The sequence below is a fragment of the Argentina silus genome (assembly GCF_951799395.1).
Source record: "Argentina silus genome assembly, chromosome: 4".
Classification (NCBI taxonomy): domain Eukaryota; kingdom Metazoa; phylum Chordata; class Actinopteri; order Argentiniformes; family Argentinidae; genus Argentina; species Argentina silus.
In genome coordinates, this window is record NC_139658.1 from 25,390,864 (window position 1) to 25,398,363 (window position 7,500).

The 7,500-nt window shown below is 46.0% G+C and overlaps 1 protein-coding gene across 5 annotated transcripts in view; it reads right to left on the reverse strand.

The window, feature by feature from the left end:
• The window catches only part of dag1 (dystroglycan 1), a 36,714-nt gene extending 34,692 nt beyond the window's left edge, over positions 1-2,022 (reverse strand). For 2 of the 5 annotated variants that reach the window (XR_014554171.1, XM_083667808.1), the window contains exon 1: positions 1,454-1,889. The gene's annotated coding sequence lies outside the window, so the exon portion shown is untranslated. The other 3 variants (XM_083667809.1, XM_083667811.1, XM_083667810.1) reach the window with 3 other exon arrangements.
• Between the last annotated feature and the right edge of the window lie 5,478 nt (positions 2,023-7,500).

Genomic DNA, 7,500 nt, shown 5'->3' on the forward strand with positions numbered 1-7,500 from the left:
TGAAATGTGTGTCATGACTAAAGTCTATGAGCAGTTTAAGTTTAAATAACGAAAAAAACGTATTTCAAATTCAAAATAGAACATTTCTGAGTGGAGCCACCAATGAATCCCCTCCATATGTGTTCAGGGTTTGTCCCCCAACTTGAAGGTTTCAGATGTCTCCATGGAGAAACGGGACGTGAGACAAATACTAAAAAAACACCCCAAGCAGTTTCCACCACACGGCTTCTCACTGAGCTGTGTGTCTTCTCTCGACCACACACACACACACACACACACACACACACACACACACACACACACACACACACACACACACACACACACACACACACACACACACACACACACACACACACACAACGACGGACATACGAGCGGTATCGTTGCGGCATAACGTTGAGAGGTGATTATATGAACGTTGCGATCCCGACGCATCGTCTCTGACATGTTCTATGCGTTCATTGTATCCAAGTTAGACCCCCACAGTCCCACAGCACATGTGAACCAGAGCACATCAAATCACATCAAATCACATCACATCACATCAAAGCTTGGGAATGATCTTCTACCCCGGGCGAGTTGTGTCATAACACAGCATAATGTAGCAGAACCAGAGGACGGAGGCGCATAACATCACTTCTCACCTTTGGTCACCAAGAAAATAAACAGGACACGGGTTGAACGACATCAAAACGACATCCAACGTGATATATATCACAGTTAGAGAATTCATTCGCGAGATCTCCCATCTAGCAAATTTAGACGATAAAACAGCTGACTTTACGAGCAGGAAAACTGTCTAAATAGTCCTTCTAAAACCACCGACACTGTTCACTAGGAGGCCAGGGAACATTATCAGACTCCCAGAAATATGGAGCCATTGAGTATTCAATCACACACAGCGAGCTACCTCCAAAAATAACAATTGCTGTTATTAACGTTATGCCGAAAAACGAAGTTAACCAATTCTCCCTAATTCTCTCCAAACTGCCACCCCGCCATATATTCCCCCAATGCACCTGTTTGACAGCCGGGAGGGTCCAGAGACTTGACCGGAGGCAGCAGCTGTCGAGACGGGCATGCAGAGGCTCTGGCACGGTGAAGGAGCAGCCTGCTGGATCTCTGTTACAGGCTGGAACAACTTCTCCTATTCCACTAGCCTGCTTCTGGAGCTACACCGACACACACTTACCCGATCCCATACACTCAATTCACCTATTCTAGGCAATAGATCGGCTACGGTGGAGATCGCTACACCAAGAGAGACAGTGATCGTATTTGTATCCTCTCCTTGAATTTTCCCTATCCAGAAATGGAACACTTTCACTGACAGAAGCGGTCCGACTCGACCAGTGGATCCCAGAAAACATTGATGCCACATAGACACGAACAGAGATTTTTTTTTTACACACATAGAAAAGGGGTTGGCGGTATGGATAAGAGAACTGACCGTTTTAGCCGAGAAATTAGTGTTATATTCCTTCCAATCCTCTTCTTGGTGCGGAAAATGGAAAACAGGCACCGTCGGCAACTATGGTTTTCCCGTTAGAAGCGATCCGATCCGTTCTGGAGACAGTCACAGGCGGATAACGGTGCCAGCCCCGGTCTCTCCGTGGTCCGGTCGCCTGATAGATATTGAAAGTTAAAGCGACAGTCCCCTTCACAAAAGCCGATCGCCTCCGCCACCCTTTTGAAACACAGTGCCAAAACGAACGGTATTTGATTGCGAGTCCTATTTTGGATCTCTCTCTGTCTCTCTCTCTCTCTGTGACGGTGCTGCTGGAAATCAAGTTAACCCCTAAAAAAAGAAAAGAAAAAGAAAAGCGAAGGATAGAAAGCCAAGGGCAATCACATGACGGGTTTGAGTCGGTAGATAGACAATAAAACGTCTCTAACCGTCCGATCCAGCTACCGAGTCGGGAGTGCTGCTACACCCGTGTAGGTAGACCAGGAGGTCGCTGCAGAAATAGGCTACACCCCGATGGCGACCGAGATCCACAAATGCCTGCAACCAACGTCTCAAGGCGCAGTTGGAGAGAAAAATCTGCCCTAGAGGAATACATTCCCCCTACACCAAAGAGGGAGGGCCGCAGTGTCTGAATTACTCCTCCCTCCCAAATTGTCTCATTCAATCTCCACCTTATTTCCACCAAGTGTTGATAGATCAAGTGGCGTAATAAAGCAGTGAGTTTATACCATGAATAACACACAACAATCACGCTGCCAAGGAGATGCATACAGAGTTCTGGAACAGAACAGAATAGAATAGAAAATAATAGAACATAACAGGACAACTTTAAGTTTATCCAAGGATGGAAATGTGTCTTTAGCATAGATTACAAAACATCTCATCATAAAGAGCATGTAGCCTACTGCACGCTTGCGTTATACTGTAAAAGCAAATACAAAACCACCCCTCCGATGACTAACCCAGAGTGCATTCACCACCACCTGTTTCCAAATAGATTCATCATCAGTCAATGCTGGACATTGACCTGGCTGACACATGGGCCATGAGGCTATTTACTAAACCCAGTTTGCAGTCTGGACCAGGGGAGGCTGGTGGAGGTAGAAATCGGAGGACGGGCTCATTGTAATGCATTCCATTCCATACCATTCCTAATCACATTCCATGCATTACAATGAGCCCGTCCTCCGATTTCTACCTTCACCAGCCTTCATCGACTACCTTCACCAGCCTTCATCAGCTATCATACCCGTATGATAAGTTACCTTGTTACCTCTATTATTATCTTTAGGCGTTGTTTAATGTGGTATGCATCATAAATGATTGAAACATGAAATATGCATAGGAAAATATGCAACACAATTCAATCATACGCAATATGTCATATTGATGTAAGATAACGTCAAGGTTGCTGTAACGTTGCCTCATTCCACAGACGATACCGTCTACGCACGGCACGCAATCACTCGTCGATTCTCTCATATCCTCAGGTGGTTTTAAGGGATTTTCAATGTTCAGATTGACATGAAAGGAAGAGTGAATGAGAAAGAAGAGAGGAAGGTATTATACCAAACAGTGAAAAGGACCACAGAGAGCAACGAAGGATACAGCTCCGCTCTGCGTGACGCCCAGAGCGTCGGGGGCAATCCGTTTGAGTGTGTCTAATAAAAAGTGACAGCACCAACCCCCAGTTTGCGGGGCTACAAATCCTATTTGCTGTTTTTTTATTTTTTATTTTTTTTGTCCAGGTACTTATGAATGGCTTAGAAAAACAATGGCGCTTCCGTTCTAATAAATCTATTATGCCTCAGAGAATGTATTGCATTAAAAAGCTATTCCAATATTCCCCAGGGGGGGAATACGGTTTAAGAAAGTGTTTGTAAGAGGCACCGACGTGATGAGTTATTGAATGGCAAATATTCAGTGTTCACAGAATACCTAGATGTATACTCAGCCGACAAGATTCACCTACTCCCTAATATGAGCAAACCATGTACACATGCTAAACCTCATTTTGTGTGTGTGTGTGTGTGTGTGTGTGTGTGTGTGTGCGTGTGTGTGTGTGTGTGTGCATGCGTGTGGGAGAGAGAGAGTGTGTACGTGTGTGTTTTCCGCATCAAAGACAATTAACCCAGTCACTTAAATTGCCACCGCGGGACGTCTGGGTGAAGAACTTGTCCTCCTGATTAATATTTCATCTCAAATCCATGGAAATGGGGCACAAAACACTGAGGGGGGGGACCATAGAAGAGAGGGAAGAGGGGGAAGAGGGGGATGAGAGGGAAGAGGGGGATGAGGGGGATGAGAGGGAAGAGGGGGATGAGAGGGATGAGAGGGATGAGAGGGAAGAGGGGGATGAGAGGGAAGAGGGGGATGAGAGGGAAGAGGGGGATGAGAGGGAAGAGGGGGATGCTCATAAGGAAAGCAATCTGCTCTGAATAGAATAAAACAATGTCGTTTGAAAAGGCACACAGAGTCACAAAGTCTGCTCTATGGTCAATACAGAGTCTGCTCTATGGTCAATACAGAGTCTGCTCTATGGTCAATACAGAGTCTGCTCTATGGCTGCTCTACAGAGTCTGCTCTATGGCTCAGTAGCTAGTGGAGGGCTATACTGTATGCAGCCAGGACAACAGACACAGGACAACAGACACAGACAGGCTAGTCAGGTATCAGAGAGTCTTGCGGGGGGGGGGTCTGATGTGTAACCCATCACTCATCATGTCCTTTTGGACTGCACACTCCGATGATCTTCAGTAGAAACCACAACTGATGATTGATTGATTTATTGATCGATGGATTGATTATATTTGGTCGTAACAGAATGCACACAGAGTGCATGTCCCAGAGGAGAGCACTCCTTCCCGCTGGTGCTGGAACACACACAAGACAAGACAAAGAGACCAACATGACTCAGCAGAATCTGTTCCTCCTTTTTCCAGTTTATATCCAGTCTTTTCCTCCCTGCTTGGACTAGTCTGCCCTTTGTTGACCAGGCGTGACGCTGGTTAGTTGAGAGTGTTATCTAAAGCCAAACAACCAAACAGCAACATAATCACCTCCTGCTTCCAATTGGCTCCTTTCTCCCCTCTCCTCTCCCGTCTAACTGTTCCCCAGGCCGCTGCAGCAAATGACAATATGTTCTCAGACGAGGCGCCTGGTAAAATAAGGGCGAAATAAAAAAAATAATTAAAAAAACATATCTCCAAACAGCTCAGCTAAAATAGTACATCTTTGATACAGATATTTTCCCTTTTATACCCAGTAATTGCTACAACCGTGCCATATTCTGTCGTAACAGAAAAATATTATTTTCTTCTGTTCTCTCTGCTTCAGATGTGTTGCAGCTTATAGTTTAATTCACTTTAATTCCTTCCACGCTGACTTGATATCACCATCAGGGGAGGCTGGCAGAGGCAGAAATCGGACGATGTTCCATTCCTTGCATTACAATGAGCCCATCCTCTGATTTCTACCTCCGCCGGCCTCCCCTGACCTCCATTTAGGTGAGGAGCTTTCCTAGATGACTGTAGGTATCACAGCGTGGATTATCCTCACATTGTCACCGCTTGTACATCGTAAACAGATCAACCTCGCATAAAGACTTCAATCCCTCAATCACTCAGCCTATGAAATGGTGTTATTGTATAATTGTGCCATAACAGATTTAACATCCTCCTCAGGAGATGTGTGTGACATTCTACACTTCCACGTGTCTCTCCGCCTTGGTGGCTGACACAGTCAGCTCTGGGGACAACATTGTGAGGTCACACAGTCAGCGCTGGGGACAACATTGTGAGGTCACAGTCAGCGCTGGGGACAACATTGTGAGGTCACACCGTCAGTGCTGGGGACAACATTGTGAGGTCACACAGTCAGCGCTGGGGACAACATTGTGAGGTCACACAGTCCAGCTCCACTCCGCCTCATGCGTGGAGTGTTGACTAGGCTGGTGGTGTGAGTCAGGATGATTCATCCACAGTGGGTCTATTAGAAAGCAAGTCTCCAGCTCTGGCCCACACTGACACACATTTCAACATCCACATCAATCATGTCTCATCTGATATATCCATATTTGTTTGTGCATGCATTCATTCATTCATTCATTCATTCACTCATTCATTCATTCACTCATTCATTCACTCATTCATTCGTTCATTTATTCATTCAGTCATTCGTTCGTTCGTTCGTTCGTTCGTTCGTTCGTTCGTTCGTTCGTTCGTTCGTTCGTTCATTCATTCATTCACTCATTCGTTCATTCATTCATTCATTCCTCTACTTGAGCACTGAGATTTGACTTAAACAAAAGGTGAGAGGCAGATGTGTCTGTGAACAGGTGGTGATGAATTCCTGTCACCCTGCAGCCAACAACAAGTCTGAGGGGGGGGGGGGACTTGGGGGGGGGAGGAGGGGGGGGGAGGAGGGGGCACCTCTCTGTCAAAGAACTGCATCCGCTTGTAAAGCAGATAGGAATCTGGACAACAGGTTGAGGAGAAAGGAGGCTCGCCTGTCTCATTTGCAAATTAAAGGCTCGGTAGGTTTGAGTTACATGAACAAAGTCATTGATTGCTTTGACTGGCCGCCCCACCCTTGTCATGCGTCACCCCCCCACACACCTGTTACTTCTAAAGGGACATCTGCTGCTCCAGGCCTGGCCCACCCTTACAGCTTGTGGCCAAGGGAAAGCCGGCTCCAGGCCTGGCCCACCCTTACAACCAGGGGCTTGGGGAAAGTTAGCGAGAGCCTCTATCTGTGACTGCAACACGGCCACAGGGCACGGAGACAGGTCACTAAAGTCACTCAATAGCGAAACATGCAAAGACAAGACCATTGATCTATTGTGCTGTTGGTTTACCAGAGGGGTCCTATCTGGAGAATCAGTGATTGAATTGAGGGAATGTTGGTGAGGAATCTCCAAACAGAGGTGTGAGCAGAGCTGTGATCCCTGGGGGCTGACCGGACCTCCTGTAGACCAGCTTCAGGGAGGAGGAGGAGGAGGAGAAGTCATACTTTAACCAGGCGCCAATCTGGGTCCATCTGGCCCAACTGAGTTGTAAGTGGTCAGTCATGTGGTCTGTTTACCACCTCACTCAAAGGTCAGTGAAGAGGCTGAAGGGTGTCGCACTCTGAAAGGTGTAGAAGTTGTAGAAACATGTCTATACACAGTTGCCCTGACTGAACATATACATAATAAATATATATAATATAATAATATGTAATAAAATAAGAAACAGAGAAACATAGACATAAGTCTGCAACTGTTTTTCCAGAGTGGGGGGTGTGTGTGTGTGTGTGTGTGTGTGTGTGTGTGTGTGTGTGGGGGGGGGGGGGCGTTGAGTTAAATGAGCCATGAAGTAAACAGTGGGTAAATGGGGTCTTGTTAATCTTCATGGGCTTTTCCTGGTGATAAAGATCATTCTGGAACACAGACACGGAACGCTGAGATGGAAGACATGGAACGCTCGGCCGGCTCCAGGTTGGATTAATATTTTGGAATGTTGTTGATGTTGATGCCAGAGGAATGGATTCCGCCCAGCCCACCACACAACATTAGCAATTACCATATTCATCAGAAAAGTGTTTTATGTTGTGTGTTTTCGACAGCTTTTCATTATTTCCTCGATTCATTATTTTCTAGATTGAAGTGACTCACCGATAAGAGACCCAGACTTATTTAAGTACTATAAGTGCTTCATATGCACCATATAATCGCTGTCATTTGTGTCAGTTAAATATTAACTTTGGGCCTACATCCAGATATTTCCCAGAGTGCAGCAGGTCCATTGTGTTAGCAAGGATTTCTTTTCCATGCCATGCCAACATATCCATCTAAGGCAGACTGTAGTCTTTCCGTATAAATCTTCTTTATAACCCATTTGTCTGACAGAATCACAGAGCTTGGCAAGAAAGACTCGTCCCAAACTGAAAAAAGAGGGAGAAATCCCTTCTCTTTTTCCTCTTCTTGGATCATTGAAATCCCCCAATGACATTTCCAGCCCCACCCCCCATCCCGCCCCCAGGCCAGCCAG